Genomic DNA, 10,748 nt, shown 5'->3' on the forward strand with positions numbered 1-10,748 from the left:
AGGGAGATAATCCCCTGAGATTAAAATGTATGGTAGAAACATTTTGTCATTGTGTATGTGCGTTAGGGGCAACCCTGTGAATTAGGTCAGGGGCCCAGGCCGTCTGCTGTCGAGAGCTGCGGAGCCGGTTCTGTCAAGGTGTCAGAAAAGTGATGTTACTGTACTCTAAAGCTGTAAAGTGAACGTCTCAGCGCAAACACACACAGTAACAAGGTACTGACGGACAGGACAGATGAGACTGTCGGTTGAAGAAACTCTGCTGGGTAGCATTAACCTGTCAACATTCCAGTTAATGCATTGCACTTTGAGTAAATAATTTTACTTTGAGTCATCTATTGGATGGGAAGTCTGGATATGCAATAGCTATTTGACTGATATGAATCGAAGTTCTGCCTCTTCATTTTAAATATTCAATCAAACATGGCAAGGAGGGAGTGTAAGTGCCCTTAAGCAAGCCACTTCACTTCGGGGAGCCTCAAGAGTGCAGTAAATCTCCCTGCCTCCCTTGTCTTGCCAGACTTTCACAGTGCCAGACAACTGGGGTGCTCTTTGCCCTGAAAATATGATGCGTCAAGACTTGTTGCATCAGGTTTGATGTCAATAACATAAAGTGGTATTGGTTCGCGCATGTCTTGTCATTGACGTCAGGTCTGGTGTGGTGCGTGTTGACACTTCATATTTAAATATACACAAGTCAAGTGCGCATGATATTAGAGAGCTACGCATACATTTTGTTTGTGGACCATTATTGCAGTTTTGGGATCCAGTTTAGGCCTGTGAAGTTGCTGCACTGTGTTTTCTGTCCCATTTTTTTTCTAAAAATGCTAGAATACAAAAATTAAAATGATTGCTTTCTCAATAAGTAAAGAAATGTGCATTAGTATGTAAGTGTGCAGGACTTCTTTTATATTTTATTTTTAACAATATGGAATAACAGTACTATTAAAGCTTGTTTCCGCCATGGGTTAAATATTTCTTTTCAGAATTGCTAGAAAAAATTAAAAATGATGTTTATATTACTGAGTTTATAATTTTGACTTTCTCACAATTATGAGTTTATATCTCATATCAGAATTCATATCTCACAATTCTGACTTTTCCCCTTGCAATTCTTTTGCAGAAAGAATATATAAACTGAGAATTGCAAGATGTTAACTCGAGATATATATTTATGTTGTGAGATCAGAACTCGGAATTGCAAGAAAAAAGTCAGAATTCTGTGTTTATACGAGTTTTTCTCAGAATTACGAGTTCTTATCTCACATTTTAGTTTATATATAGCAATTCTGACTTTTTTCTCAGAATTGCAAGTCTATATACAGGTGCATCTCAATAAATTAGAATGTCGTGGAAAAGTTCATTTATTTCAGTAATTCAACTCGTATTGAGTACATGTACAGTAAATTAACATACTTTCCAGAAGGCCAACAATTCACTAAAAATTTTTTTTTTTATTGGTCTTATGAAGCATTCTAATTTGTTGAGATAGTGAATTGGTGGGTTTTTGTTAAATGTGAGCCAAAATCATCACAATTAAAAGAACCAAAGACTTAAACTACTTCAGTCTGTGTGCATTGAATTTATTTAATACACGAGTTTCACAATTTGAGTTGAATTACTGAAATAAATGAACTTTTCCACGACATTCTAATTTATTGAGATGCACCTGTATATCTTGCAACTTATGAGTTTATATTTCATAATTCTGAACTGAACAATTTCCACAGAGAATTCCAGCTCATCGGACATTGCTACTGTTCAACAAAGTGTAATGGACATTAGAAATAACTAATAAAATATGGTTATGATCTGATTTTTAGTGATGATCAATTATGGCTGCATTTACAGTAGAAATAAAGCATGGCCAAAAATTTGTGATTTAATCACAATATCGCACCAATCAATGTGTGCTTTTGCGCATTCATTCGTCTGATGATGTTTAATTTACTTTGGACCGCTCGGAAAGTGAGAGAGCAAAGCAAGAATGTGAGTGTGTGGAGGGACTGGTGGGGGCCGCGCGTCTGAGCCAATCAGCGGAGAGTATCGCTCATGTCATTTCAGCGCACTGAACACACAGGCTCTTTGACTGCAGACTGCATGTTTACTCATCGCAGCTGGGATTCAGACTCGCTTTCTGCGTCTCCGCTATGCTGACCCATTGGTTCGCGCTATTTGGATACTGAACAGCTCCACGTCCTCTACAAAGACCGCTGGTTTACCTTCTGTCATCTGGACTCGAGCAAATGACACAATTTGTGAATATTCTCTAATAGCAACGGAAATAAATCAACTCATATCGTCCCCGTAAGTATGTTTGTGCATTTCTGTCTGCCCTTAAAATACGCGGATTTGTTTTAATTGATACAGGCTCATAAAATGTCGATTTCTAGTATTGTGATGTGCAAAACACGGGGAAATCAGAAACAATATTTTTCAGCTGCGTAGGCATGATTTAAAGGTAGCCTACCATAATGGAAAGCAAAGAAAGTGCTTGAACTTTCTATGCGCGTGTAGGTCAATGACAAATAAAAAGAGATTATAAAATGAGATTTAAAAAAAAAAAAAACTTGTGCCAAATTCTTAAAAATGCAATCGTTGTATTCATATTGTTTTGAAAGCGTTTATAACTAAATTATTTGATGACCCCAAAATTTAAGAGGTCAACCATGAAGGAAAAAAGTAGAATCGGATCTTTTTAAAATAACAATTATGGGGGATCTAAAGTGGTCCTCCCTGTTTTATGTTTTTCTTTTCACAAGTAAACAAATATGTTTTCTGCATGTTGGTTACACCATAATGACTTTGGTTTGCCAGACAAAATTACAAATAATAATAATAATAATAAAATAAAATTCCGATAGACATTGCAAGTCTCCGGTTAAACCGCCTAGACATTTTACTTTCCGCAATTCGAAGTTCAGAAATCCAAAGCATTGAAAATATTTGAGTATGCATGACATTTTAATGTATTGAACTGAATAACTTGACTGATGAAACAACTGACTGAATGAACACAAACGATTCAGGGTGTAATTGCATTTATGCGAAAAGGAACTCGATGTATAGAAACACCGCACTTTACCTACCAACTTTAGACGCATGGTGTGTTACAGCATATGGATGTCTGGTGTGAAGCCCTGCGGGTCTCCAGATGTGTGCACACACACACTCAGCTGTTCCTTGTCACTCAGGGCACTACCGGCATTAAAGTCTCTCTTTCCTGTCAACCAGGGTGCCGTTTGGTCTCCTGACATGTAGCTCACCGATCCACGACCCAAAGACTCACCTTTTCCATAATAACAATAAAAGAATGCTGTTAGTTCTTAAATACTAGCCGTTGGGGACTATTTCCATATAAGGTAAAAGAGACTCAACCTTTTCGGTTCTCTGTGAGAAATTTGTATGCACGCGAATTGCACAATGGCTGAATGACGCACATTGTCTTACTATATCTTTCGTGAGAGTAGTATATGTATGTATATATACTTTAAACCGCATAATATCCAGCTGTTTCTTATTTTGAGCGAGAGTATCGAGTGAGTTCTCTATAAGTGAGGTGTTGGTGTCCTCTAGCGGTTGTTGTGCTAGTGAAGATTTGGCCTGAGGATGTCGTCGTGTCCGTTGCTCAGCAACAGTTACGAAGAAAACGTCTGAGCAACTGACTAACTTAAATACATTATTTATTAATTTCATAATCTAGTTATCCAAAAATTACATTTTAATCGCACCGGAATATTTAACCCAAAAATAAAATATCATAATTTACTCAACCTCATGTTGTATTGCTTGAGGTTAGGCCAGAAAGGCAGCATTACATCAGCGAAAATGAATGACTAAAGTGAAATGTGTTACAAGGAAAAAAAAGGGCAATGCTAAGTAAACATAAGGCTAAGTAAATAAAGGCAGAATTGGTATTTTTGGGTGAACTACTCCTTTAAGCAATGCCTGGTATTTTAAAAGACACTCCATGTGGGAGTGAATGACAAACCAGTTAACTAGATCCCTGGGGCTTCTCAGGTGAATTGAGTGGAAGTGGCAGATTTCCACATGTGGCACCAGAGATCTGAGATTGTTATGTAAGGACTCGGTTAATAGATGAGCTATTACGACCACATGTAAAGCTCGGTTTCAGCTGACGGTACCAGAGAGTGATTGTAGTGTGTCCCCTTGTTTGGTCTAAATATCTATTAGGTGTGTTTGAAGTTGCCGTTGGGTTGTGCAACTGACTATTATGGAAATGGTTTCAAAAAATAAATCAGGATTTTAAGATAAAGTCATAAGTAGGTATGGGAATTTCTGTGTGGTTATAGATGGGGAAATCAAATGTGCCTGTCTTGGACATAAACAAAACAATAAAATAAGCATTGTTTAAGCTTTTTTCGTTTGAGTTGGTTAAGCTAAAGCAGTGTTTGGAAATATGATAAATAAATGTGTCTATAGAATGTGAAACAGAGGGATATTTGTGTGAGAACAAGTAGCTACGCAAACAACAGAAAGAGCAATTCTAACCCCAGATCCTAGCCGAGAGGATATGCTCTGAGGACTGCTTATATATGTATCGGTGTTGATTTACTAGTGGCGAGCGGAGGAGGGTCACAGTGGCCCATTTATACTGGGAGGCCCTGACGTGTGCTCACCTATGCAAATCACCCCACACCTCAAACACATTTGGCAGCTTTCTATCTGCCCGGCCTGTGAATGCTGCCAAGCATGGAGAGGGGGTCAGAGACAAGCTGCTCTTTAGTTGTGCTGAAAGAGCCAAACAGTCAGATTCGGATACAGGCCAGCTGGTATTTAAACTAGTAACCCCTTTAAACCTCTTCTTAGGCAACTAATATTTTCTCAGATAGCAACGAGAACAACATCAGCGAAGCAAAATAGTCTAAAGCAATGCAAGTCAATGCTAGTAGCTGTTTGACGTTCATGATGCCATTGTAGTCTTTAGTGCCAGTTTAATCATAATGATGGTAAAAGGTAGGAGCACGATCAGCCATATTTGCACCTTGGCTCATGTTTTCTTATATATTTATGGTTCCACTGAAAAGTTTGGCCTTCTTTTTGAGAGAAATTAATACTTTTATTTAGCAAGGACACATTAAATTGGTCAAAATTGACAGTAAAGACTTATAATGTTACAAAAGATTTATATTTCAAATAAATGCTGTTCTTTTGAACTTTCTATTTATCCAAGAATCCTGGGGGAAAAAGAATTGTGGTTTCAACAGAAATATTAAGCAGCACAACTGTTTTCAACTTTTATTATAAGAAATGTTTCAGTAAAAAATTAGCATTTTCAAATGATTTCATGTGACTGGAGTACTGGCTGACCCCAAACTTTTGAACAATAGTAACAAGCAAAGAACAAAGGAGAAGAGAAAAATTGGGTTATGAGTATGAGGTAAAAATGAGTCAATCTTTTGCGAAGCCAAGGGATCAGAGCAATTTATTTGATTTTTTTTTTTCTTTCTTGTTTAGTTTTTTGTAAATGCAAGTGAGAGCAAGTTGATTTGGCACTGTAGTAATTACCCACAACAGGCAGTATCAGAGCAGGAGATTAAAGGCAGGTAATGATTTGGCTCAGTCAGACAGACGGCTGCCGGCAGCTTTTAATCAGAGTGTGAGGATGAGACAAGGTAAACGTGCAGCAGACGTCCAGCAGCCGGCCGCTTCCGACAGCGTGGAGATAAGGGCATCTCAGCTGCTGTGGAGGTGATCATACACTCCTCCTGACAGCTGAAAGGTGGCATGCTGCTTGAATTACGGCTGTTTGGATTGAGAAGGAGCAGAGATCAGTGCTTCTGCTGACATGGCAACTGATTGGCATTGAGATAAAATATACATTTATATTACAACTGTAACTGTTTTATAAGAGCAGGTGTGATATTTCAGATACAGATTTCTTGGCTTGTGCGCAAATGGATTTCCCGCTTCCTCCTCTGATTACTCTCATGTGAATGTTGTCACATTCCCAGGCCTTAAAAAGCCAATGCTGATCAACTCGTTGATCCAAGTCACAAATTCAATCAGGATATCCCTATTAAAAAGTACATGTACTCATGAATCTTTGTTTCCCTCTCATTCACATGCTCACCAGTCATTTGAGTCTCAAATATTCTATCAGAGCCGTGGCCTAGTGGTTAATGCATGTGCTCAAACACATTAAGCCATGGTGCTAATATGGTGCCTAAAAATAAGAGAACTGTTCAAGGAAAAGTAGTCTGAAAAATCATGCACTATATATTCTAGGGCTTCTAGCACTATACAATAGATTTCTTTGGAAGAGATCAAAATTTAAGTCATTATTCAATGAATATAAACTCTCTAATCTGAGCAAATTAAGTTTGCGCATATTCAAATTGGATCACAAACAGTTATTAGATCAAATTTGGACGTCAAACCAGGTGCAAAAAAAATTCAAATGGATATTCAAATATTGATTTTTTTGGGTGAAACATTGTTTTAATGCAGTAACTATAATGAGAAATGCATAATAGTATAAATATAGCATGTCACATATAGGACATTTTTCTAGTTATGCCCAGCTCCAAAATGTTTTGTTTGCTCAAAGTAGTTCTTTGTGAGCACAATATGTATTTTTAAAAAATCCAATAATTGGAAGGAATTACGAACAATTGGAAAAATCATGTAGTTTCATTGGTCAAAAGGTATGAGAACCCTGTACAAACATTTTATAATAGTTGGACTTGCATATTAAGTATTTTAACATCAAAAAACATTTCACCTTTAAGATACTGTAATGGCTTCTTCCGCATAGCATGGGATGGAAGATGTGCTTATAAATGTTCTGTGGCTTACTAATGAATGCTTGGGGCTTTCCAGCACACTGCAACCAAACAAAGATTTTATTGTATGCTTGTTTGGCTTGTAAAGGTATGGGGTTTTAATAGCTAGCATTAGTAACATGTTGTAAAGAATCATATCGTGTGTTAATATGAATGAACCCCCGGAAACCAGACCATTTGCTTTGCTAGGAAAAAGAAAAAAAAGGACGAGATTCATTATCTAAACGCGTTCAGCTGTGAAATGCAACATGCAAAGGCTTGTTTTGGAGTCTCATCCTTTCTGCTTCTATGGTTTTCATGCCATGAAGCTGCTAAAATTCACACTGTATTATATATCTATATGTGCATGCATGCAATTTACTTTAGAAACCCAGAATCTCTCAAAAGGCCCCTGTTCAGGGACAAAGGGCTTTACGTTTCAATAACACTTGTTGCTCCTCAGAGAAACTTGATGAAGATGATTATACGTTACATTCCCATTACCAAATTCTTCCATGCCTAATGAGCCAAATTGTCTATTTCTCTTTCTCACTTGAGTATCTGCAGAAGATAAACAGATTCATTTAAACACATCTCACTACGTATCATGAATAAGATGACAATATACAGACCAAAAAAAGAACAAATTATGATATCAGTGTCTTTGCAGCACCAAAGATGTGCAGTATCACTTTACAATAACCACATGCCCACAAAAAGATTAAGCTACAGAGGAAGTAAAGCTTTAGTCCAGGTCTAAGGAACAGAATAGCATTATTTTGTCAGAGGGGCCCCCGACACAGACAGGCATTATGTGAGGCTTACTATATAATCCCATGGTGTTGAATTACATATCATCACCGCCACCCCAAAGCAGCACTATCCTAACAGGTATAAATAGCCTCGCAGTGAAAGTAAAGTACAGTCTTGTTTGTCAAAAAGTAGGGTTGGTGATTAGCACCAGGCTTGTCATGTTACCAGCTTATGAATTATGTGAAACAGGCTGGATTGTATAACACCCTATGTGTGTTTTAAGCCCAAACAATCAACCTGCCCCAGGGGTCTAGTGTCATTACTGTTGCCCCCCGGTTTTCTGGCTTGCATGTCCCTGCTGAGAGAAGAGTAATTACCCTCCAAATGGGGATGATGCAAGATAACATTCACAGTTGCACAATTTATCATCAGAATGACTGAAGTCTGTGTATGGCACTCTGAACGGTGTGTAGGTGGCCTCCGCTGCGTCTCCAGATTACTTACTAACACTTGACCATTTGACCAAAAATAGGTATGCTAACTTAAGCATTTGAAAATAATTGGACATTCTTGGTTTCATTTTGGATTTTAGGACCACAAATGCCTTTTGACATTTAAAGTCGCAATGAAATGGAAGCTGTGACAGATCTTTTTTTTCATTTTGTGATATATTTCAGAGCAAAACAGCTTATCCAAAAACAAAAAAATGTTGGTTCAATCCATTGGTTTTTGGTAGGACAGATCTGAATGTGAGCTTGCAGTTGTTTGTGAGAAAGGAGCGGGGTTTTAGCAGATAAAAAGATCAGAGAAGTCTGGCATACATCACCACAGAGAAGTCGGTCACTTCGCCAGAAGATTGAGTTGTGATATTTTGAATAACAATTATGAGGTCAAAGAAAATTCAAAAATTCAAAAAAATATACATGGATGAATTGTTTAGAATATGATCAATAACTTGCATTTAAAAGGAGATAATATGAATTTCCATTTCATGCTGACTTTAAAACGTTGGTAGGTAACAAATTTCCATGTATAAATATAACACTCACTGCTTGACTAGAGTAAGTCAAAGTCCCTTGCAAGGCAAGTCAGTTCACTCGGCAGCCATCTTGGAAACTCCCCAGAGCAGCTATTTCCAGTCATGCAAGTACAGCTCTGTAGGTAAAGACTGAAATATTTGTCAATTTTACATTACAATAACATATTTTAAACGAGACATTAACATCAGTATCATAAATTGCACATCTTTAGCACAAAACCTGCAAATAAAAATGGCATTTTTCAGGCTAGTCAAGCTAACACACATTTAAAAGTAAACAAACAGACGGCACCTCTTTGAAAAAGGTGACTGGCTTCTTTATCAATGGGGCAACACTTCCATTCTGCTATTAAAAATATGATTGGTTCTTTTAACAGTAAAGCAGTACTATAGCTGAGCGTAATTATTTATGTAACATTTTGTAACACAGCAACGCAATTGCTCATGTGAAAGGTGTCTGTGTTTTACATCCATTCCTGTACTATACACAGATTGAGTGACTAAACTGATCATTTAAAGCTCATTAAAAAAAGTTGTTTACTTAGAGCTTTCCTATCGACCAAACACGCCGCTAGCCATGCTTTGCTGTTTTTGTTACAGCCACTTGAGTGTAAACTGACATTAGACGGTGAGGTTCGTCAACTACATCAACAATGATCTCTTCATCGGCACCTGGTTAAACTGCATGCCAGGATCTGGAGCCAGGAAAAACTAACTAATGAACTACCAAAACATATCAGGCTCATTGCTTCAACATGTTGCAGTGTATCCTCGCTAATAAAAACAAATCGCACGGACTTGTACCTCTCCTTGTTATTCCTGTCTGTTGCGCTTCCTCTGTGTGTCGACCTGGGAGTAAAATCTCCTTAATAATCACAGTCAGCAGCATTAGGAGCAGATGTTTGGTATTCGTTTGGTATGAGGCAAATTATTTTAATTAGGAGATGTAGAGGTAAGGGCCCGTTGCTCTCAGTGGAAGCCCAGTGGAGTTTGAGGAGGGTTGTTGTTGGGCTGGGTGGTCTTCAGCTTTCTACACGAGGCCCTCAAGAAATTTTTCAGTCCACCTGTAATTACACATGATTTTGTGGTTGCAGGACTTAAAATTTTGTACTCATAAGTAATGAATGCACACATGTACAACATTTACATTTAAACATAAAAAATTGCTTGCTGTCAGACAAATGGCCTGGTGGACACTGTATGTGTGCCTTGACTCTTTTGTTTGATTTCAGCTTGTGCCATTTCCAGCACATTACTATTATATTTGTTGTGCTTAAAAGTAATAAATAAAAATAATATATATTTTGTATATAATATAAAGTAATAATAATAATATCATAATTTATTATTATTATTATTTTTAGCATGCATATCATGTTGTATTCTTTATGCATATTTAAATAAAACCATTGAATTACCACAATTGTGAACTTTACAAATACATTGGAAAAAAAAAATGTATTAGAGAATTACCATTAAGAATAATTGGAATTACAATAAAAAAATAAGAAAAAGAAAAAGAAACCATCTATGGTCAAACTTAAGTTAAACTTAATTTAAAACTTTAAGTAAAACAGTCTTGTTTGTGAGAATATAATTGTACATAATATATGAAATGATGTTACAAGACAAAAAAATTGAAGTCCATATACACTATCTAATTTGCATATTAAAGTGCTGTTGGGACAGCATGTTGAAAAAAGAAGTGTAATAATGGGAGTAGTAATTGGCCAGATTTTCATAATAATATCTAACATTTCATAAGAATATTACATTTACATTTACATTTACATTTACATTTACATTTACATTTACATTTACATTTACATTTACATTTACATTTACATTTACATTTACATTTACATTTACATTTACATTTACATTTACATTTACATTTACATTTACATTTACATTTAGTCATTTAGCAGACGCTTTTATCCAAAGCGACTTACAATTGGGGGATACATAAAGCGATTCTTCTTAAGAGGCAAACAGACACAGGAAGTGGTTGTAATACCAAGTTCTTAGACATTGTTCAAATAAGTACAAGCTAGAAAGAAAGCCCTGAATGTGCTCTGTACAGGACATCTAGAGTTAAAACTGTTACATGTGAGGTCTCAGAGAAATTAACTAAAATATAATGTCCACTACAGAGGCAAAAACTCCATAGCTGG

General features: G+C 36.7%; 1 protein-coding gene across 1 annotated transcript in view; it reads left to right on the forward strand.

Annotated features, from left to right (window-relative positions):
* The first annotated feature begins 2,093 nt into the window (after positions 1 to 2,093).
* LOC107694259 (prickle-like protein 1) overlaps positions 2,094 to 10,748 on the forward strand; it is a 24,878-nt gene continuing 16,223 nt past the window's right edge. The window contains exon 1 of the mRNA XM_016493900.1: positions 2,094 to 2,304. The gene's annotated coding sequence lies outside the window, so the exon portion shown is untranslated. The remainder of the gene's footprint in view (positions 2,305 to 10,748) is intronic.

Source organism: Sinocyclocheilus anshuiensis, unplaced genomic scaffold (assembly GCF_001515605.1).
Source record: "Sinocyclocheilus anshuiensis isolate Anshui unplaced genomic scaffold, SAMN03320099.WGS_v1.1 scaffold1316, whole genome shotgun sequence".
NCBI classification, from domain to species: Eukaryota; Metazoa; Chordata; class Actinopteri; order Cypriniformes; family Cyprinidae; genus Sinocyclocheilus; species Sinocyclocheilus anshuiensis.